This window comes from Megascapheus bottae, chromosome 16 (genome assembly GCF_031878675.1).
Source record: "Megascapheus bottae isolate mThoBot1 chromosome 16, mThoBot2.hap1, whole genome shotgun sequence".
NCBI lineage: Eukaryota > Metazoa > Chordata > Mammalia > Rodentia > Geomyidae > Megascapheus > Megascapheus bottae.
Window position 1 is genome coordinate 27,390,680 of NC_143524.1, and position 23,604 is coordinate 27,414,283.

The 23,604-nt window shown below is 34.0% G+C and overlaps 1 protein-coding gene across 1 annotated transcript in view; it reads right to left on the reverse strand.

Annotated features, from left to right (window-relative positions):
* Luzp2 (leucine zipper protein 2) overlaps positions 1 to 23,604 on the reverse strand; it is a 289,657-nt gene that overhangs the window by 40,359 nt on the left and 225,694 nt on the right. The gene's annotated exons all lie outside the window — the stretch shown is intronic.

The window sequence follows — 23,604 nt, forward strand, 5'->3', positions numbered from 1 at the left end:
ACCTTGGACTGCAGTTTTATCTTTTTATTGCTATAGCATTGCTATTGTTTACTTATTTTATTACTTTATTTTGTTTATTTGTAAACATCTTAAATTGTGCTAGAATATCAAGAATAACAGTGGTATACTCACAGGAATTTGTTTCTACTAAGGAGCATAATGTTGTTGCTATTGAATATTCTTTTAAGATAACGCATACATGGATATCTAGATAGATATGTAGAGCCTGGTGCCGTGGCTCATGCCTGTAATCCTAGTTACTCAGGAGGCTGAGATCTGAGGATCAATATTCAAAGCCAGCCAGGGCACAAAAAGACCTGAGACTCTATCTCCAATTAACCTCAGAAAATTGAAAGTGCACCTTGAGCTGAAGAGCTCAGGGACAGATCCCAGGCTGAGTAAAAGCCTCAAGCCCCTCCCCAATAATACCCTTCTAATACACTAGCATATGACTAATTTGAAGTTTGAGTTTACATGATAGTCTATATTTTTATAATTTTTATTGATGAATAGTGGTCTTGGGGTTACATAGTTAATTAAATGAATACATTTGTTTTTGTTCATTGTTACCGCTTCCCTCATTTTCTCCCACTTACCCCTCCCTATTTCTCTCCACCCCCACCCCAAGCTGTGAGGTTCTTGTTCACTGAAGAGTCAAGTGCGAATCAAGTTGCATTGGTTCATCTTTTGTCTTGCTGTTTCTGTCTTTTTCCCTTCCATATACCAAATAATCTCATATTTATAAAAAACCTATTGTCATAATTGCTTCTAATTATTTTTTTGCTAGCTTTCCTTCTGAGTAAAAATACCCACCTGTTTTAATTTTCTTAAAGAATTTCTATGAGAATTATAGGACAGAAAACTATCCATGAACTTTTTATGAACTATTTATGGACTTTCTGTCTATGAAAGACATGCAGGAAGATGTGTTGTAAATAGGCCTGAAGTTAATATTTGTGGAGTAACAGCAGAAAGAAATCCTAAAAATTGTACCATAAACTTCTATTACTTTATCTTGACTGAACTGTAAAATGTGTCCTTGAAGTTAAACATGAAAATTAATATTGTTGGTTCTAAGGTCATTATTTTGAAAGAATATTACATGGCAGAGATAAAAAGATGCAGAAGTTTCCAAATTTTAGGTTTGTAAGTAAAATTTATTTTTTTATTATTTTAGGCAGAATGCCTGCTTAGTAGGCACTCTACCATGAGGCCACACACCTGGCCTGTGAATCAAAATTCTAACAAATGTTTTTAATCTGACATAGAAATATTTTAAGTATCAAAGAAAACAAAGGTTAAATCCATATTACTTCTTTTTTTTTTGCCAGTCCTGGGCTTGAGCTCAGGGCCTGAGCACTGTCCTTGGACTTTCTCAAGGCTAGAACTCTACCACTTGAGCCTCAGCACCACTTATGGCTTTTTTCTATATATGTGATACCGAGGAATCGAACCCGGGTCTTCATGCAGGCTAGGCAAGCACTTTAACCACTAGGCCAAACTCCCGGCCCCTCCATATTACTTCTTAAATCAAAGATAAAATCTACTACAACTTGTGTCTTGGACATGTGCAGTTTATAATCAAGACAAATGCAGACAAATAAGGTATGATAGATTTCAATCTCACCACAAACAAATACCAGATTACAGGAGACTAACTATAATATAATTAGATAATATATTACAACTCAAATAAGAGATGATAGTTTTCTGCCTGCACAGAATGGTAACTGTAATGTCACATAATAAAAGTTCTGTCTGTACCATAATATTTTTTTGTTTTGACCTGAGGTAAACAGATACAATTTAATTAACTATCTTGGTCAATATCACATATCTGGGAAACAGATTTAGAATGTAAATGTAAGCTGTCTAGATCCATATATAAGATTCAACCACCAAAGATTTCAGGGTATAAAATTTGTAATTAATTTACCTATTTTTAAAGATTTGCTAATATGTTATGTTATTCAAAACAGTTAAAGTCCAAAAATTGAAAAAATGTTTCACTAGTGTTCTTCACTCATTAATAATACCAAATCATAGAAATGTCTATTAGTAAGTTGAACTTACTTTGCTAGTTGATATATATTTATATAGATACATTGATGCCTATCAATAAATGAAAAAAATATATATATTTATGAACACACATATATGCGTGTGTAATTATGATATATAGAACCAGAATAGATCCAGACTGTTAATCTTCCTTTATACTTATGTGTATGAATCCATGTATGCCTTTGTGTTTCTGTGCATATGTGAGTGTGTGTGAATGTGAGTGTGTGTGTGTGTGTGTGTGTGTGTGTGTGTACTGTCATCTCAGAAGCACTGAACCAGAGTTTTGGATATTGTAACGGCTACCTGAAAAATATAACTGTCACCCTTCTATAAGTTTCCCCAAGAATAAAATAAAATTAAAAATATAAAATAAAATACAGTCACACAAAAGAAAAAAACTACATCATCACCATCATCTTTTTATCCCATTCACTATATAGTTAGTCACCTGTAAGTTAATAATAGTTTTATGCATACTAAATCCATATCAGTGATAGTAAAATTATGTGAATAATACATGGATTAACTTTAACCATCAGTTTCTTTTAAGTTCATTTTAACATTAATAACTGCTAACTAATTATCACAGATTTGATATTGAATGACTAATGCATGCATTAAAAACTAAATTTAGATTCCAAAACAAACAGAAATACCTTTAACATTGTGTCTATCAATAAGAGTTATTACTTTTTATTTTAAAAAATGGTAAGTTTTCATAAGCTTTTCTCTTGAGAAATACATATGGACACAGTTTTTTGAAATTTAATATTTTGTAAATGAAATTTCATTGTCCTCAAATTAACATGTCAATGTTTGGGACATAGACATGTTGGAAAATATTTCTAATCCATTTATATTAATTTGCTTGCTCCCATCGAATGGATAGTAGGACTCAATCCTAAAGCTGAGGATGCATTTTCTTAAAGGAATCACTTGATTTCAGTTCTCAGATCAAGTGGTTGTGATTGCACTTAGCTTCCACTAAAATTCAAGAAACTATGTTGATGTATAAAAGAAAAGGATCTGTCATTTTTACTTCGCCTAAGAGAAGAAAGATAATATATTTTCTTTTCATTGTAGCATAGTTGGAAGGCATTTAGGTATAAGGTTACATAAAGAAAACTGTGTGAAGTGTAAACTACCTTATAAATGAAAAAAATCATTTTGTATCATCCTTCATCAACTAAATGTAATAGTTCACCAAAACTTTCAGCTCCCATTCAATTTCTGATTTATCAGTCTGAATTTCTGGTTTCCAATTAAGTAGAAATTCTAATATTTTATTTCTTACAAATTTCTCTAATCATATTGAGGCTTCATTGAATTGAAGTCATCCCCTCTTCACTTGTTATTATTGTCATTGGATATTATCTTAGCTTCTTGTTGCTTCTATAAAAAAATCACTATAAATTTCGTGCCTGACATAAAATCAGTTTTATTTTATTTTTAATGCTAAGGTCAAAGATCCAAAATATGTCTCACTGGGCTAAGGTCAAAGTGTCAATGGCCTCATTGTTTCTGGAAGGTCTAAAGAAAGTTCTGTCTCAGCTCCCATAAACTGTCTATATCCTCCTGTTTGTCACTTGTTATTCAAACCTGCTTTCACTGAGATAATGTCATTTTTTGACTATGACTTTTCAACTATCACCTTTGTTTATAAGGAATTTTATAATTATTTTGCATCGCTTAGAATATCCAAAACAAACATCCCATTAAATATCTTTGAGTTCACACTTTTACAAATTATTTTTGAGATGTGATAACATTAAATATAATTTGACATTAGAATGGAAATGATGTTAAGATTCTATTAAAAGCATTTCCAGCAGAATTGTTACTGCCCCAGTTGACAGGAATCAGCAACTGTTGTTAGCTCATGTTTATTTGTTTCTCTCTGTCTCTCCTATCTCTGGTAGAAAGACTGAACAGTTTATTCTTGCACATATTGCCACATTCACAATAACATGTTCTGCCTGAATTCTCTATCTGCATGTCTGTGTCCCATGAAGTCATCCTCCCTACCATATTAATTTTCTTTTAAAAAAGTTAACTAATTTCTTCCTGAAAAAATATATTAATGAATACTACTAGTTTCATAATGGAAGAAAATATTAAATTTGATGCTTTGCTTGGTGGCTTTAATTTACAGACTCAGACGTCTGATTTTTATATCTCTGTGAATGTTTTGCTATGTAGGAGGTATATGATGGAATCTTTAAGAACCTGAAACTGGAAATCAAAGCAGAAATAAGGAAGTGGGAAAGCTCCCATGCTCCTGGATTGGAAGAATTGTCATCATGAAAATGGCAATCTTGCCATGGGTTATCTACAATTTCAATGCCATACCCATCAATATCCCAATGTCATTCTTTAATGAAATAGAAGGAGCAATCCAAAAATTCATATGGAATAATAAAAGACCCAGAATAGGAAAACCAATTCTTAGTACAAGAACAGTGCTAGAGGAATAGCAATATCAAAATTGAGACTCTATTATGGAACTATAGTAATCAATACAGCTTGGTACTGGCACAAAAACGGGCCTAAAGACAAATGGACTAGAACTGAGGACCCAGAAATCAAAGTCAGACCTATAGCCACCTAATTTTCAATAAGGGAACCAAGAAAATAACATGGAAGAAACACAGCCTCTCTAAAAATGGTGCTGACAGAATTGTTTAAGCAACTGTAGGAAACTAAAATAGGATATTTATATGTCACTGTGCACCAGAATTAATTTCAAATGGATCAAAAACCTTGGGGTAAAAGCATATGTCCTCAAAACTTTACAAGAATGAATAAAAGATACACTGGGACTCCTTAGCACGGGTCAAAAATTTCTTAATAAAGGTCCAAGAACACAACAAATTAAAGATAGTTTGGACAAATGGCTCTGATTAAACTGCAGAGCTTCTGTATGGCACAGGACATAGCTAGCCATTTAAATAGAAAGCCCATAGAGTAGGAGAAGATCTTCACTAGCCATACAACAGACAAGGGCCTCATACCTATAATATACCTACAGCTCAAAAAACTGAATCTCTTAAAAACAAATCTTCAAAGAAACAACCACCCCATTAAAAGGTGGGCTGAAGAATTAGAGACTTCTCTGAAGAGGAAATAAGAATGGCCTATAGATGCATGAGGAAATGCTTGACATCTCTGGCCATACAAAAATTGCAAATCAAATAACCTTGAGATTCAACCTAACTCTAGTTAGAATGGCCATGATCAAGAAATTGAATGACAACAGATGCTGGCAGATATGTGGGCAGGAAAGATTGCTACTATAATGTTGGTGGGAGTGCAAACTCATTCAACCACTATGGAAAGCAGTATAGAGATTCCTGAAATGACTAAACATAGAGCTCCTCTATGACCCAACAATTCCACTACTTAGCATTTACCCAATCACCCAGAAACAAGGACACACTAAATCCATTAGCACAAAGATGTTCATTGAAGCACTATTTACCATAGCAAAGATATGGAACCAACCCAGATGCCCCTCAGTGGATGAATGGGTCAAGAAGATGTGGTTCTTATGCATAATGGAATTCCATGCTTCCATCAGAAAGAATGACATTGCCCCATTTGTAAGGAAATGGAAAGACTTGGAAAAATCATATGAAGTGAAATAAGCCAGACCCAAAGGATCTGTAATAATTGGTACACATCTAGAATTCTCCTAGTAGAGAATCAAAAACCTTAAGAGCTATGTACATATTTACATATGGTCATACAAGATGAGACTAAACTAAATGATTTCTAAATTATGGAAACAAGAGGTTTATCTTTGTGGTTGTTGTTCTTAATATACTATTGAAATTATTACTTTTCTCTTTTTTCTACTTATGGTTAATCTCATGTGGTTACTGTATCTGACTGTGTTACCTGGTATGTTGTATATACACTTATTTGTTTATTTGAAAGAATGAATGGAAGGGGGAAAAAGATGATTGGAGGGCTGGGGGGAGGGAGAGGAGGACAAAAATGAGAAGTGATATCAAGTTTCATGAAGTAACATACTCATTACCTGATGAATATATTGTAACCCCTCTATACATTATTCCGACAATAAAATGCAATGTAAAAAATACATATAACAGTATCAGAACAAACTGGTTAACTTCTATCCAGAGTTACTACAAATGCCATTCTGATTTGTTTGTCAAGAATTTCATTTCTTTAATTCAACGGATGCTTATTGAGAGTTGGGACTTGAATCCTGATGTCACACATTTGACTAAGAAGACAAATTTCTACTTGCAGTACATTTACATGTTTAATCCCTGTTTAGATATTGAGCATTCTCTCTTCATGTCCTTAAACTTTCTGAAGAACCCAAGTTGTCTTTACAACACTCCAGAGCATTTTCATTTAGGAGCTTTTCAGTTCATTAGCTTCTCTTATTTCTCTAGCATCTAACTTGCATGGCACATAAAGTTTACTCTTTTCCCTCAAGGTCACAAGAATCGATGGTTTATTAATGCTAACTTTAATAGATATAGATATAATCCTGCCCACAATTTTGGAGAGATGGCTATTAAGTTGGTGATAATATTTATGACAGTGGTTTTTTTCTATAAGCATTTGGGCAAATACTTGTATCTTTAGAGGCTGCATTCCAGTAATTGTTTAATTTTTGTCACTGCCAAAGTACAGTACCTGCACTGAATGCTTTTCCTAATCATCCTTTCACTTTTTCAACTAAGTAAATTTCTGAAAGCATTGCACATAGATAGATACTTCAATATATAATGCTTGAGTGGAGCTAAGATGCTATGTGCCTAAGCTGAGTTACAAACATTCTGTAAAGAGTAACAGACAAGACCAATTCCAGAGAGCCCTTAAATCCTGCAAAGATCCTTTAACAAAGGACATGAGGTTTAATGATGAAATCTTCACTAGCAGTACTTTTGATCAAGCAAAATTTAAACAGTAAACTAGTCTAATCTGGGGACTACCCCTAAGATTCAATTAATAAATAAATTCATATTTATTCCCAATGGTCTGGGAGACTACATTTGTAAAGTTGTATTCCACTGAGCCAAGTATGGAAAATCAGATTCTGAAGTAGTCCCTGGATGCACATGAATCAAAAATTGTGAATCCCTTAAACTAAAAACACAATAGCCTAGCCAATCCCTGGGCCAATGTAAAAATTAAATATGTTACCAGATATGTGACTTTAAAGAACCTCAAACCAAAATATCATTTATGCAATTCTAGGAGAGACGGTCAGAATATTAATCTAAATGAATCAGCAGGGGTGTCTATGTAGGGAAATCTTTGGCTATGTAATGAGGCAAAGGAATAGACATCATATCTTTTGCTTAGCAAAATTACTAACCTAAGCATATGTATATATTAAAAAAATGACAAGAAGCCCAATAGCTGCCTTATACTGGAGAAATAAAATATTACTGAGCACATTAAAAGAAAGAGAAAAGAGACACATAGAAATTCATATATACAAATAATTATGTTACATATAAATCCAATCAAAAAGCAGACATTATCATCCTGGAGAAAGTAAGAAACAATTATTTGAGCTGTTGATGTATTTTAAGTATGAGGCATTTGTCCATTGTATAGTTAGTGAAGAACTTCTCCCACTCTGTAGGCTTTCAGTTAATTTGCTAGCTATGTCCTTTGCCATACAGAAGCTCTGCAGTTCAATGCAGTCCCACTTATCCAGACTTTCTCTTATTTGTTGTTTCTTGGTTCTTATTAAGAAATTTCCGACGTGTTCCAAGGAGACTTAGTGTATCTCTTCAATGAACATACAACAGAAAAAGGTCTCATATCTAAAATATATCAACAGCTCAAAAACTTGAATCACTCCAAAATGGATCTCCAAAGAAACAAACTTCGCATTAAAAGATGGGCCAAAGGCTTAAAGAGAGTCTTTCTGAAGAAGAAGTAAGAATGGCCTATAGACATATGAAGAAATGCTTGAAATCTCTTGCCAGAAAAGAAATGCAAATCAAAACAACTTTAAGATTGCACCTCACTCCAGTTAGAATGGCCAAGATCAAGAAATCTAATAACAGCAGATGCTGGCAGGGATGTGGCCAGGAGGGATCACTACTACACTGTTGGTGGGAGTGCAAACTTGTTCAACCACTATGGAAAGCAGTAAAACAGTTACTCAGAAGACATAGAGCTCCACTATAACCAACAATTCCACTATTTAGTATTTACCCAATCATCCAGAAACAAGGACATACTAAATCCATTAGCACAAAGATGTTCATTGAAGCACTATTTACCATAGCAAAGATATGGAACCAACCCAGATGCCCCTCAGTTGATGAGTGGATCAGCAAGATATGGTATTTATACACAATGGAATTCTATGCTGCTGTCAGAAAGAACACATTTCCCCATTTGAAGGAAATGGAAAGATTTAGAAAAAATCATATTAAGTGAAGTAAGCCAGACTCAAAGGAACATAGGCTCAATGGCTTCCCTCATTTGTCATAATCAGTAGAAACTTTGGGCTCTCCTAGCAGAGATTTACAATGGAACAAAAACTAGACACATAAGGCCATATAGAATGACGCTAAATGAAAGGACCTCCAGGATACAGAAACAAAAGCCATATAATGAGTAATTGTTGTCCTTAATATACTATGTTATCTCTCATCTTTTTTGCTGTCCCTTGGTTATCTCATCTTGTTACAGTATTTCACCTGGTTATCTGATATATTGTATATATGGGTATTTGCTTATTTGAAGTCAGGTAGGGAAGGGTGGAAAATAAGATGAGAGGCAGAGTGGGGGGAGGGAAATGGGGACCAAGACATGAGAAAAGGTATCAATGTATGTGAAGTAATAAACCTTCTATCTGGTGAATATAATCTAACTCTTCCATTAATTACAATAAAAATATATGGAAAAAGAGATTCAGAATTGGTAGCTGAAAAAAAAGAAAGTAAGAAAGAAGTGAATTTGTGCCTGAATTGTCTATAATCATTAAAGCTGAAATTAATTTGATGTCTATAAGTTATCAAAGAAAGAGCAAAATATTCATATTATGTAACAATCAAATGAAATGAACTATTAAAATTCTATAAAGTAAATATTGAATACCTTGTGCTAACTGACGATGTTCAGAAATAAAGTACTCAATACTGAATAATTCTCTTAATAAGAAATGTCAAAAGTATAAAAGAAATATCCAGACAAAATTATTCTGCATATTTCCTAAGGCTTAATAGAGGGAAAAAATCATTAATTACTCATAATGGACTTGCTTATCCTTTTGCACTAATGAAAAGGTGATAACACAGGATTTGAGTGATAGTTCTACAAATTTCAAAATATAGTAGAACCATTGATCTATGCACCTTTTGGTTGATACATTTCCTTAATATATTATATAGGTACATTACACATAAACTCTTGAAAATGTGTAACTAGTCACATAGAGTAGGAATACATGTTAAGAAAATGAAATATAACAGAAAATGTTGATCATAAATACAAAACTACAAGTAATACAATGTCCCTATATTCAGAGCTTAATTGTGATAAGTCTGGAGATATTGTTAGATTCAGGTCCTGGAAATTCCTTAGAAGTTAAGCCAAGGTTTTAATGAGAAATGTACAGATAACAATGCAAAAAGTGTTAGAGAAATGGGTAAATTTGAAACTGAAACACATAAAGCCTACTAAGAGTCTGCAAGACAGCTTAGAAGGAAAATGTGAGAACTCTCTCATTGCTTTTAAAAAGTAAAGATAATCTGAACTACAAAGAATCTAAAGATCTATGACAGTATTTCTGGAGAATACTGGAATTTTTCTGTGTGGATATAAATAAATGAGTGATCGTGGTGAAACACTGTAGATTTCTGAGTTCCATAATGAAGAGAATCATCTGCTTCATTCCTTTCTGCTTTCCCATTATGAAAACAGCAGGGAGAGGTAGGGAAGATGCAGGAAGGATGCAGTTTGACATCCAATTATATTTCTAATCTCTAGAACTGGCAAATAGCAGTCTATTCAGGGATATGTGCTTCTTGCCAAAGGCATCTGGCAATTAATGCTGAAATGTAGTTTCCAGCTTGCAGAGATTTTGGGATTTCATAGGGCAGAATTAAAGAGAACTGGCATTCATTTCTTCACTGATTCCCACCGCACTGTACTTAAAAACAAAATTATGTAAAAAGGTGGCTATAAACTTACAATGCCCCAAATTTTAACTTTCAATTAAATTCAGCAAAATTTTAATAATAAAATGTATACTCTAAAATGAAAAGCAATTCAATACTTGCATGTTGTAGAGATCTAACTCCAAGTCAGTCTGCCAAATTATGACTATCTTATTTATCTGAATGCCAAGTTGAATTTCCCCTTGTGCTCTCATGCCTTGGGTTGGAAGACCAAGCTGAGAATACCGAGTTCTTCCATCTGTACCAAAAGAACCTTCTTTACTTCTTCTTGTTTGTAGTTTACTCTTCTTCTCAAACTGAGTTTAACTGTCAACTCTAGCTAGATATTCACACAATGAGACCAGAGGAGGATATTCTTAGGAAAGTGTTGTAAAGGCTTGATGGCTATGTGCATAGGATCATAGAATATAATATTTAATAAAATGAATCCCAAGAAATAGAAATACAAGGTCTTTTTTCTTTGTCAGTTTTTTGTTTTCTATATCTTTTGTTATTCTTTTGCCTTGTATTTAAGTTTATCTGTTTGAGGAAGTATAAGGGGTGAGGGTACAGATAGGATGGGACAGAGGATGAGCAAATACAGCAGGGGAACTCATTAGATCCGATATTGAAAATGAGCTATACAACTTGTGGGTAAGGATGGGGGTAAAAACTTGTTTGTGAGAATAGGAGAGAGTAAGAGAAGAGGTAACACTGTTCATAAAGAACTGTGCTCATTTTCTGACTTATGTAACTGTAATCCTTTGGTACGTCAACTTTGCAAAAAAATAACATGTATATATAGTACATATGTGTATATATGGATATATATGTGTATGTGCACACACACAAACACACATATAGTGTGTAAGTATGTTAAGTCTGTATTTATAGCACCAAATCTGTAGCCAGCTCCAAGGTAAAGCTAATTTTCCTGATTGTCATGTACTGATCTTATTTCAAGTCTCTACTCATTGCTGTTCATATGTTGCTGATATAATACATGCATCTGAATATTTATTGTGTATTTCCACTGCATATGTGAATTAATATATGTATAATCAGATGTACATATTCATATTTTATTAATCATATCCATAATATAATGCATATGGTCAAATATTCTGATATATAACTGTCTAATTTGAAATTTGTACTTTTGATATTGTCACTAATATCAAAACTTGGTTCTCAGGATTGTCTACGTATTGAAAGTAACTTTGATGTTTCAAAACTACTTATGACTTTGTCACATCCATAAGAGTATTTTTAATTAATTCATGTTAGGTATTTCCTGGGTGAAATATGTTTGAAGTACTTCCAGATGATTCTAATGATCAGACAAGTTTGGAAACTTTGTTATTAACAAACATGTGTTAGTAACACAATGCTTTCCCATAGTAAATGCATCCAATAATAATTGCTATTACTTGAGAACTTTTTGAAATGCAGGAATCAGACCTCACTTAGTCCATGAGATGTATAATGCAGGGACAATGTTCTCAATGTTCTCAAAGTTTATTGATTAAGTTAGAATAGTCCGTATCATATTAACATACCACAAAGTGTTGTAGTCAGAATGTAGTGCCATGAAGAAAAAAATATGATAAAAACAAAGTAGAAATTTTATTATTTATTTATTTATTTATTTATTAACCAGTTTGGGGCTTGGACTCTGGGCCTGGAGCACTGACCTTGGGCTTTCACAAGGACAAGTACTATACCACTTGAGCCACAGCATCACTTTCAGGCTTTTCTGTGTACGTAGTACCAAGGAATCTAAGCCAGGGCTTCATGAATGTTAGGCAAGCACTTTACTAGGCCAAACTCCTAGCCTCATAATTTTATTAAATAGTTTTTTAAATATTTAATAGTGTGTCCAGAGTATGTTCCTGACATTATTGCAAACATAAGTTACTTGCATCAACTCATTACAGCCTCACAATAATTATATGATATAAAGGTGATTAATAGTGACATTTCATAGTTGAGAAAAAGGAAAGACAGCTCATTCAAGTGCATACTCTACTTGAAAAAGACACTTTTTTGCCAGTCTTGGGCTTTAGCTCAGGGCCTGAGCACTGTCCTTGGACTTTCTCAAGGTTAGAGCTCTTCCACTTGAGCCTCAGCACCACTTCCAGCTTTTTTCTATGCACGTGGTACCAAGGAATCGAACCCAGGTCTTTGTGCATGCTAGGCAAGCACTGTACCACTAGGCCAAACTCCCAGCCCTGAAAAAGACACTTTTAAACACAGCAAGACTGGATTTAGAATCCCTCCTTCCCACAGCTGCACAATTCCTCCTCTTCGGATTCATAATGAGGAGGATGGGTTCCATTGTGAGTAAAATAAAGGCTTAGTCAATGCTTAAAACAAGTCAGAAAAATTCAAGTGTTCCCATTTTCCCTCATTACCCGTAATAGTTAAGGTAATTTCACTTCTCACAGTCAAGTATTTAACTTCAGATGAGAAAATTTTCATACTCCATTAAGTAACAATATAGTTTCCATTTTCTCTAAATTTCTTATTAGGCAGAAATATGAAAATATTAGAGTATGTAATGTTTTAGTCAATTTTTTGAGTACACTGCTTTTGAAGCATCAGTTTCTTTCCCACTACTCTTTTTGACTGATGTTCCATGGAAAAATCACTAGTATACATACATATGTATATATATGCATATATATATATGTACCTCCAGTATTTTTATTTTCTCTGCTTGGGCAACACTCCAATTCTTCTCTTTTAGCTACTCTGTCATTTATATGACCATATATAAATATAATGGCCATCATGTGCTGGAGAAAAATTGCACATAATCACTCTTCAGAGTTGTATTTTGTATCCATTAACCAAACATGCACTGTCTTCCCCCTCCCTGCTTTTCCAGTCACCACTGATTGTAAGTTCACTCCATATGTCTGTGAGAGAAACAATTTAGTTTTAATGTATGGAGGAGATAATACAGAACTTGTCTTTTTGTGCAGGGATTTGTTATACTAAATATGGTTTATTCTGGGCTCATTGATGATACAAAACGATAGGATTCCATTCTTTCCATTGTGCATTTCACATCTATAAACAAATGGATTTTCTCCCTTTGTTATCTTGAGTTATTGTGCAATAACCTTAGAAATGAAGAGGTCTGAAGTCTGGTACCTATGTAGAAGTTGTGTGACTGGATGACATAATTGTTCTATATTCAGGTTTTTCAGAAACACCCACACTGCTTTTCATAATGTAGTGAGTTATATCAACACAAAGTTTGTTCCTGACATTAAAAAAATTCTACAGATCACCATCCTGAGATGGTGACATGATGTCCTTGATTGTATCAATGTTCAAGTTGAAATACACTACAATACACGAATAAATATGCTTAAAATGCCAATCAGAAACATGAATAATAAAAAGAATTATAACTAAATATAGTTTAATTTAGTAATAGCTATTGGAAAAAAGCCAGCCCTGTGGATCAGTCATTGAAGTGGCTGTGTAATTGGGCATGCAAACTGAAATACAAGCCGAGCTCTGCACCCATGAAACAGAACAGCAGGTCAAAGTGGGATTCTCATTTCAGTAGGAGGTGAGGTCTTTCTACGTAAGAAGAAGCCTTCTGTAGGAAATTAATTCACTTTCCTCTCTAAATTGTTAATATCAACCTTAGTGCCTTTCATGAGAGAAAGCCTATGATGAAATCTATGAGCAGCACACTTTTTAGAAAATTCCTATCATTTATTAGGAATATATGTCGAAAACACCTCAGTTTTGTTAGACTGTTTTCTCAGTAAAGAGAGTGGTTTTTACTGTTTGTTAATATCTCTTCTTTTTTTCTGACCCTAAATATTACTGTGCACATAAAATCTAATCCAACCTCATACTTCCATGAATCTAGTCTCAAAGTAGCAATAAATTCACTGATTTTTAAAAATCTTATCATCATTCCTTATCCAAAGAGTGGTGAGAAAAATGCTTACAAAATACTTGGCTATGTTTTAATATGCCATTGTAAATTCACCTACATAATTGGCTTTAAGGGTCGAACAAATTTTCTTCAAACATGTTTCTTTAGTATGCTAGTATGCCTACTGCAAAATAGCCACTGTATTGAGTGATGAGGGACACTAATAAATGCAAATTAAATCTGAAACTCTTGATCAACCCTTTGATTAATGATGAACCACCTATGGCAGTGGTGATTGGGACAAGATTTTGAATAAGTTATGAATTTCTTCTATTTTTTATCTGCTGTTATGTTTTTTGTCTGTCTTGGGGCTTGAACTCTGGGCCTGGTCACCGTCCCTGAGCTATTCAGAGCAATTCTACCGCCATCCCCGTTGAGCCACAGCACCACTTCCGGTTTTTTACTGGTTAATTGGAGATCAGAGTCTTCGGACTTAATGGCCCTGGCTGGCTTTGAACTGTGATCCTTGTATCTCAGCTTCCTGTGTAGCTAAGATTACAGGTGTGAGCACTGAGCCCGGCAAAAGTTGTGAGTTTATTATCAGGAAATAACATAGCTCTATGAACCAGGAAGCAATGTGTTATTTATGTGTTTAATATAATGGAGCTTAGTATATTGATAATTGCTACTAGAACATTTAGTATTCTCACAAACAGTTACTTAAAGGTAGATGAAGCAAAGAATATAACCTCTGAGATTTCTATTTTCAGACAACAGTCAACTTTATTTGTGTTAAGAAATTGCCCTTATTTCTTGTTATCTGTATATTTCTTTTCTTTACCACATTAATGTAAAGACTCTGTTAGAAAAAGTACACACTACATGCTAAGACTGTATTTCCAAGGAACGATTTTTTCTTTATTCCTTTGGTGTGCATGTGGGTGAGTGTGTGTGTGTGTGTGTGTGTGTGTGTGTGTGTGTGTGTGTGTGTGTGTGTGTTTCAGTTGTGGAACTTAAACTCTGGGCCTGGATTCTGTCCCAGAGCTCTTCAGCATAAGGCCACCACCACTTCCGGTTGTCTAGTAGTTAATTGGAGATAAGAGTCTTAGGGACTTTAATGCCTGAGTTGGCTTTCAGTGGAGACTCTCAGATCTCAGTGTCCTGAGTAGCAAGGATTACAAGTGTGAACCACTCTGCTTGGCTTTATTCCTTGATAATAGGTACTAGAAAGCAGAATGTTGTGCTCCCAGAATACTAGCAAGATATGTTGTCTCTCTGTGTGTGTATGCACAACATATTTCATGTGACCTATATCATAAACAGGTTCATTTGGTTTTGGTAAATGTCCTTGAAGTATGTATTTGGATTTCATCCATTTTACTGAAAAGGGAATGAATATACAAGTGACATTATAGAAGCTCTGTTTCAAGGCAAGTCAAAAATCCAATAAAAAAATTCCAGACATCTTTTAAACTGTTAAATTTTAATATTTCCATATCAAACTAAATACAGTAGGCATGAAAATCTGCAAATTATGTACATGAAATTAACTATTAGTAAGGACTGACATATATGGATTAGTAAAAGCTATAAAATAATTCCTTGAAATTACTTCTCTGTTTCTTGGATCATATTATGCTATCATAGTCCCTACCATAGCTAGTTTTGAATCACATCATATTTTTTATCTGCACTGAATCACTTACCCAAAACACAGGGTTCTCATATGTTGCATATAAAGTTCTGTATAATTACTTTAGCCCCAAGGAATTATATTATTATATTTTTCGTAGATGGAATAGCAATGTTGGTGGGGAGATAAGGTGATATCATGCTTGTTAGTTTAACCAAATTAGAGATAGTGCAATGAAATTTTTAAAAAATGTGTTGGTGACTACAAATTCTCCCTTTTGGTAAAGCAACTGGATCTCACAGCACTAAAATGACTTTTTTCTCATTGTATGTTCAAATTCCACACCAAACCTGGCTTTCCAAGTTTAGTTTACAATTCGCAGGGGAATTCAGTATTAGTCTGTGTTCAAGCACAAATGACTGAGAACAGTTACAATACGTTGTCAAATTATCCTTCCAAAAGAAGCCCAAGAAAATTATAGGGAAAGAAATGGCAAAGAGAAAGATTAAAGAAAAAGCCAAAACATTAGAAAAGAACATTGAATAGGCTAAAATCTGTTCTCTCTATAGGAATGAAGTAGGAATATAAAACATCTATGATTGAGACTGATAGATTCTCCAGCACTAAGTATCTTGTAAAATGTGATGAGGATGATGATAATGGGAGGAGGAGGAGGAGGAGGGGGAGGGGGAAAGAGGAAGAGGAAGAAGATGGAGGAGGAGGTTGGTGATAATAATAAGCTTGCCTTGGAATGTTGTGAACCTGAAACATGAATATTTACAGTCAGAGGCAAGGTTTTTGGTTAAAAAAAAAACAGCCTATAATGATATGGGATACTAGAATACTAGAAGACAAGATGCTTACAGGTTTCTGACAATGATAAGGTCATTTTATGAATTACATTTTTATGTAATTGAAAATGCAAGGGATATATTGATATGGGTGGCTTTTAACATTAAATTCCATGTATCCACACGACCATGGTAGGGACCCAGGTACTTGAAGTCCTTTGTTAAAAAGATATATCCAGACACCATGTAAAAGACTCATTTTTCTGTTCCATAGGGAGTCTATTTTGGATTCCTTAAGACTACATTCCTTTGCTTTTTATTTAAATAAACTATAAATTTATTGTAGTCTTTGTGTGCTTAATTGTTATACATTATACATTTTGCATCAGCACTCATACAATTACCTGTAGTAGTAATTGTCTTTTTCTTTTATTATACAGTGGATTACAAACATTCTTGTACTAAGTAACAGTGATGAAATGCAATAATGTATATCAAGTAAATTCACAACTATGCATTTGAAGTGCCTCTTGTCACAACAGAAAGAGAATGCCTAAATAGGTTAACAGAAGAGAAGTATTCTGAAGAGAAAAAATAACTAGCTTTTCTCTCCTTAAACTACTAGGCGTCATCATTTGGATGAAAAATACAGGAAAAAGCTACTTTTAAAACATCCATACAGAGTGAAATTTCTCAATGTTAATTGATTTTTTGCTCTTTCAATATTATGCTTGTAATAAAATATGTGTTTAAAATAGAAATATCCCTGTAATTGTTTTAAATTTTAGTTAGAGATGGAAGCTATTCTCAAATGTAGATTTTTTTTTCTGAATGTTACTTCCAGGAAGTTCCAATTCTATCCTTTGGGAAAAACAGACCATAATTTCATAATCCTAGGTGACCTTTGATCAGGAACACATGTTGACAAAGAAGATGAGGAAACTTCTTTGTTTTTTAAAGTTTGTTTTTTTAAAACACCAATTGGAAGTCTCTATGTCATGGAAGAAACAGGAACAGCATCAAGCAATTCCACAAAGCAAGGTATTTTCCCTAAAGATCTAGTGGTAATGACTGTTCTATGATTCAAGGAAGAAAAAATGCAAACACAATTAAATGTAGCTTTCTCTATGGCTTTGAAAAAATAAAAACACTATGACCCAATATAAAAATATAGAATCAGCAAGCAAGAGCCTGGACACACAGAAATATTTTAAATGTTTAACATTTTCCATATATTAAATTTCTGTTATGTCTTTGGTAGTTTTAAATAAAAATGACAACATTTACATGCATTATTTAAAATTATTACAAATTGCTTAAAATAGTACTGATGAGCAAGGAAGCTACAGAATATGTTGTGGTTTGCAACTAATAGAAAAGAATAATAATGAGAAAAGCAAACTTTGAACAAAAATTATTTATGCCTATTGACAGACACAGAATCTTCCTCTTAATGTTGCCAATATTGCATAGAATGGCAGAATGCAAATGTGATGATTGTAAAAGTTAGGATGCATAAAAGCCATTTAATAATTGATACATTTTATGAACTCTTTTCTTAGAAAAATGTGTCTATTACTATTATAAACAAATCCTAGAAGTCAAAATAATCTTTATCACTAAAGAATGAAAGTATTATGATCAAAAAGAGGACATTTCTTTAATGTATGATGCATATTGCATGTGAAAAAAATCTTTCATGCAAATAAATGAAATTGATATCAGAATATATATTAATATACATATTAATCATCTGTGTCTAGGTATATATAGCTATGTATGTGTACATATAGTCTATATATGTGTATAATTATCTAATTACAGATTAAATAATGATATATAAATATACAATTTTATGAATTACATCTACATGTAATTGTAGGTTAGTCACTTCAAATTTCTCTATCAATTTCCTTTAAAAGTCTTGTATTTAGGGCTAGAAGTTTGGCCTAGTGGTAGACTGCTTGCCTAGCATGCACAAAGACCTCAGTTCAATTCCTCCATCCCACATACATAGAAAAAAGCTGGAAGTGGTGCTGAGGCTCAAGTGGTAGAGCTCTAGCCTTGAGAAAGTCCAAGGACAGTGCTCAGGCCCTGAGCTTAAGCACAAGCCTGGCAAAAAAAAAAGTCTTATATTTAGAGAAGTTGAAGAATCCTCTTCACAGCATTTGAAGAAAAAATACATTAAATACTGATACATCATGATTTAAACTTGTATTATTTATTAAATTCTGAATTTATCTTTCACTTTGTATGAATAAGAAAAAAATAAATAAACTTTTGTTATTTTCATGTCTTAAGAATAAAAGCAGCAAGCTGACAATTCGATTTGGCAATAAAATCAGTGAACTTTCACTTGCTTAGAATCCATAGAATGTGCCTATATTTTCATGGTTTTCTAAAATTAGTCAAGTCGATCCTAAAAATTTTGAAAGTCTTAAGAAAGACATTCTTCTTCCAATTTATCAACTCTTAATTCATTATATTTTACAAAGAATAAATATTGGTATTTTTGAGGAAATTAATTCACTTTTGGGTACAAACTAAATGATCTTTCCTAAATTGAAACCCATTTTTATAAATGTTTGACTTTCACAACTTGGAGTGTGTTAGGAAATATTTTTAAACATGCAAATGACATTTAGATATAAAGCAGAAATATCATTAACGTATGTAAATTACAGGAATCAAAACACTTTATGAAATGATCTAACATTTATTGGCACTACATTTCAAGCAAGCATGTTAATTTCTCAGGATCTTGGTTTCACAATCCATGGAAAGGAAACTATTCTGTTCTACTAGTACATGAAGTTATTTTGTGGCACAAGTGAGTATTTTATATAAGAAAATGAAATCTGCATCTACTAAAACCTGTATGTAAATTGCCCATTTTTTGTGTCAAATATAACTAAATTGGAGATAAATTAACATGCTGATATGTGTCACTGAAAATCCATTTGCTGATTAAGACTTGGCTTAACATATGGATTAGATGAATGTAAACTAATGGAAGGCAGATGCACCAAAACGGAATTAAATTACACAAAGCTAGTTAATTACTAATGTTCCAAGCGTTACACAAAAATCCCTCATAAATATACTCAATGACTAGGAGATGACTGAACACTATCAGAATTCTGGTGTCAGGTTTTGGAAACAACTGACAATGCAAATACAAATTTAAACATATGTTGAAAATGATGACATATGATGAACCATGATGACAATAGCCATTTTCATATCTGAGTTTTAACATAAACCTCTTTTATATTTCTTATATTTTATAAGAAATAGATACCATAAGGTCAGGTGCCAAGGCTCACACCTGTAATCCTAGCTACTCAGGAGGCTGAGATATGAGGATTGCTGTTCAAAGCCAGCCCAGGCACTACAGACAGAGCGACTCTTATCTCCAATTAACCTTTAGAAAATGTGAATTAATGCACCTTCTGTCTGGCAAATATCATGTAACCCTTTTATTAATTACAATAAAAATATAAAAAAAAGAAAATGGAAAGTGGGGCTGTGGCTCAGGGGTAGGGTAGTAGCTTTGAGCTGAAGAGCTCAGGGACAATGTCCATGCTCAGGGGTGGGGTGGTAGCCTTGCACTGAAGAGATCAAGGAGAGCACCCCGATCCAGAGTTCAAGCCCCGTGACCCACACACACAAAAAAAATAGATACCATTATGATATAATTATTCAGAATCATTGTTATCAGCTTGCTACCATAGCCTGAACTCAGGTGAATATATTGATTTTAAAGAATTAGTATAAAATTCTGACAGATGTCCTTCACCAGTATAACCCAAGACATTATAGGGAATAAATGAAATCCCTGGTTACAGGCTTCCATTTTCTTACAGGTTTTCCAATAAATATTTTAGTGTTTGTGCATATGAAGAAGTATTGTCTTGCTTCATTCATCTTGTTGTGAACTGGATTTTATATCCTATCTCATAAAATGTGGTATGATGAGATATGATAATAGACACCAGAGTCTTTATAAAAAAAAAAAGTATAAATAAGATACATAGGGGAAATCAGTGGAAGATGGCAGCGGTTCAGTATGAGCCTTTAGGAGCTCTTGCCAAGATACCAGTTCTAGAATCGTAGGGGTAGGGGAAAGTTCATACCCAAAGATTGATCCTAAGTAAGCTTTAGCACCACAGAAATCTCAGTCAGATAGGAAAAAGGCAGGAAGCCAGCCCATGAAGACAGCATGGAGAGGTGCCAGCCTCTTGAAGACCCTTCTCGGCAGCTCAGACCTACAGGCTCCAGACAGAGCCAGACAGAGCCTGCGCAAGCCCAGAGCCATCACTTGGCCATGGCGCAGACCTGCACGCTTCACAGAACCAGAAAATCCAACAGTTTGTGAGTACCTCCATGGACATTTCCACTTCTGCTAGCAGAATGGCATTGGGAAGAAGTGCCCCCCCCAACCACTGAGAGCAGTGCCATCTTGACTGCTGGCAAAGACCATGCCAAACCAACTGGAGCCTGAGAAATGGTGCTGGCAGCGCCATCATTCAAAAGGGCAAGGGTTGGGGGGGAGGGAAATGGGGACCAAGACAGGTGGAAGGGTATCAATGTATGTGAATTAATGCACCTTCTATCTTGCAAATATGTAACCCTTCTATTAATTACAATAAAAAATATATGGGAAAAAAAGGGCAAAGGTTTTCCCAGAGGCAGCTTAGAAGGACTTCCACCTCCTCCCCCCAGCAGAAGTTCTCCCCCATGGGTGGGGCCACACTCCTGGTAAACAAAGCCGCTAGCAGCTCCACTGGTTTTCTTTCTTTTTTTCTTTCTTTCTTTCTTTTTTCTTTTTTTTTTCTGGTCCAATCAAGCAAACTGATTAGAAAAAATGCAAAGCCAAATCACAAGAGAAAAAGACTTTGAAGTGATTGGATCCCGAATTTAGAGGAGAAACAAGTTTCCTATCCCGTCCTCCCCTCCTCAAAAAAAAAAAAAAAAAAACCTCTGAAAAATACCTCATTTTTTTTTCTCTGCCTTTTTTATTTGCATTTTTATGTGTTGTTTTTTGCCACCTTTTTTAATGTCATATTTTTTTCTTTTTCTTTTTTTCTTTTTCCTGCTTTCCTTCTGTCATTGGGGTCGTTCCTAGAAATATAGTGACAGCACTGGGTACAGACTGGATACAAATGATATTGTTACTGATACAGTAACCAGATTTTTAATCTGTTAGTTCTTAACGCTAGTGTTCCTTGTCTAAGAACTCACAATTGTGTGGGATCTCCCCCCACCTTTATTCTTTTTTGTTGTTGTTTATTTTTACTTTTTAAAATTTTTATCATTGAACTCCCCTATATATACCTTCCTCTTTTCTTTATATATTCTTCTTGTTACTCTTCTTATTTTCATGACTTTTATTTCTTCTAAATTTTGTACTCAACTATTTTACCTTTCTATCACCTTAGATCAGTTATCCTTATGCTCTACCTTTTCTTCATTACTATATTAATCTTACACTCCTCTATTACTGTGTTCAATTATACTGTAGGTCCAGAGGGTATTAAATAAAATAGAGATTGGATTGAGGGTTTTTTTTTGTCATAAAACACTGACTGGTGGTGATATTTAGATTTGTCTCTAAGTGCACAAAAACAGAGAGAGAGTGATAATACCAATCTAAAATTGTGAACATCTATTGTCTGGCCAGCTAAAGACCTTTACGTTATATCTTAAAAATTGTAATCTTGTGTTGTATTCATCTCGCTCCCATTTTGCAATGGGCAGAACAAGAAACTCAAGAAAAATGGCAAATAAAGGAAGAGCATCTGCCACCCAATATAAACAGGCAATGGAGCAGTAAATAACAAAACTAGAGGAGAGTCCTCTAAAAGCAATACAAATGCACTTGATAATCATGATTAATGAAAAGTTTGAAAACACACAGAAAGAGATACATGAGGAAGCCATAGTTAAATGAGATGAAACCATAAAGAAGGAGATATGCAATTGAGAAGAGGCCATAATAAAGGATTTACAAAGAAAAACGGACGAATTCATAGAATCCACAAACAAAATCTGACCAAACTCCAACAAATGTCCAATGAGAGTAAAGCTGCTGAGGTAATCTCTAAAATGGAAAGCAAGGTGTTAAAGAAGTCCATACACAATCTAAAACAAGAGATGCAAGGCATCAAAATTAAGCAGTTGGAGTCAAATAAAACTATAGAAAGTATCAAAAAAAACTAGGAGAAGGTTCTTTGAAAAAATTAACAAAATTGACAGACCCTTAGCCACTCTTACCAAAAAAGAGAAGGGAGTACACCCAAATAAAAAAATCATAGATAAGAATGGTAATATCACAACAGAAATTACCAAGATCCAGAGCATGATGAGGAAATACTTTTCAAACTTTTATGCCACCAAATTTGAGAATCTAGAAGAAATGGATAAATTTCTAGCCAATACTAACATACCCACTCTGAAACAAGAAGACCTAATCCAACTAAACAGACCTATTTCAAGCACTGAAATAGAAATGGCAATAGAAGACCTTCCATCCAAGAAAAGCCCAGGGCCAGATGGATTCACAGCTGAATTCTATAAGGTCTTCAAAGCAGAGCTCACACAAATACTAATCAAGCTCTTCAATGAAATTGAAAATGAAGGCTCTTTACCAAACTCATTCTATGAAGCCACTGTAAGCCTCATCCCAAAAACAGACAGTGATTCCTCAAAGAAACAGAACTATAGACCCATTTCTTTGATGAATATTGGTACAAAACTTCTCAACAAAATACTGGCCAACCATCTTGAGCAACTCATCAAAAAATTATATACTATGATCAAACAGGATTTATCACAGGGATGTAAAGCTGTTTCAATATATGCATATCAATTAATATAATGAAACACATCAGCAGGAGCAAGGACAAGAATCACATGGTTGTCTCAATAGATACAGAAAAGTCATTTGACAAGATCCAACAACCCTTTATGCTAAAAGCTCTGGAGAAACTAGGAATACATGGAACATTCCTCAGAATAATAAAGGCTGTTTAAGACAAATACACAACT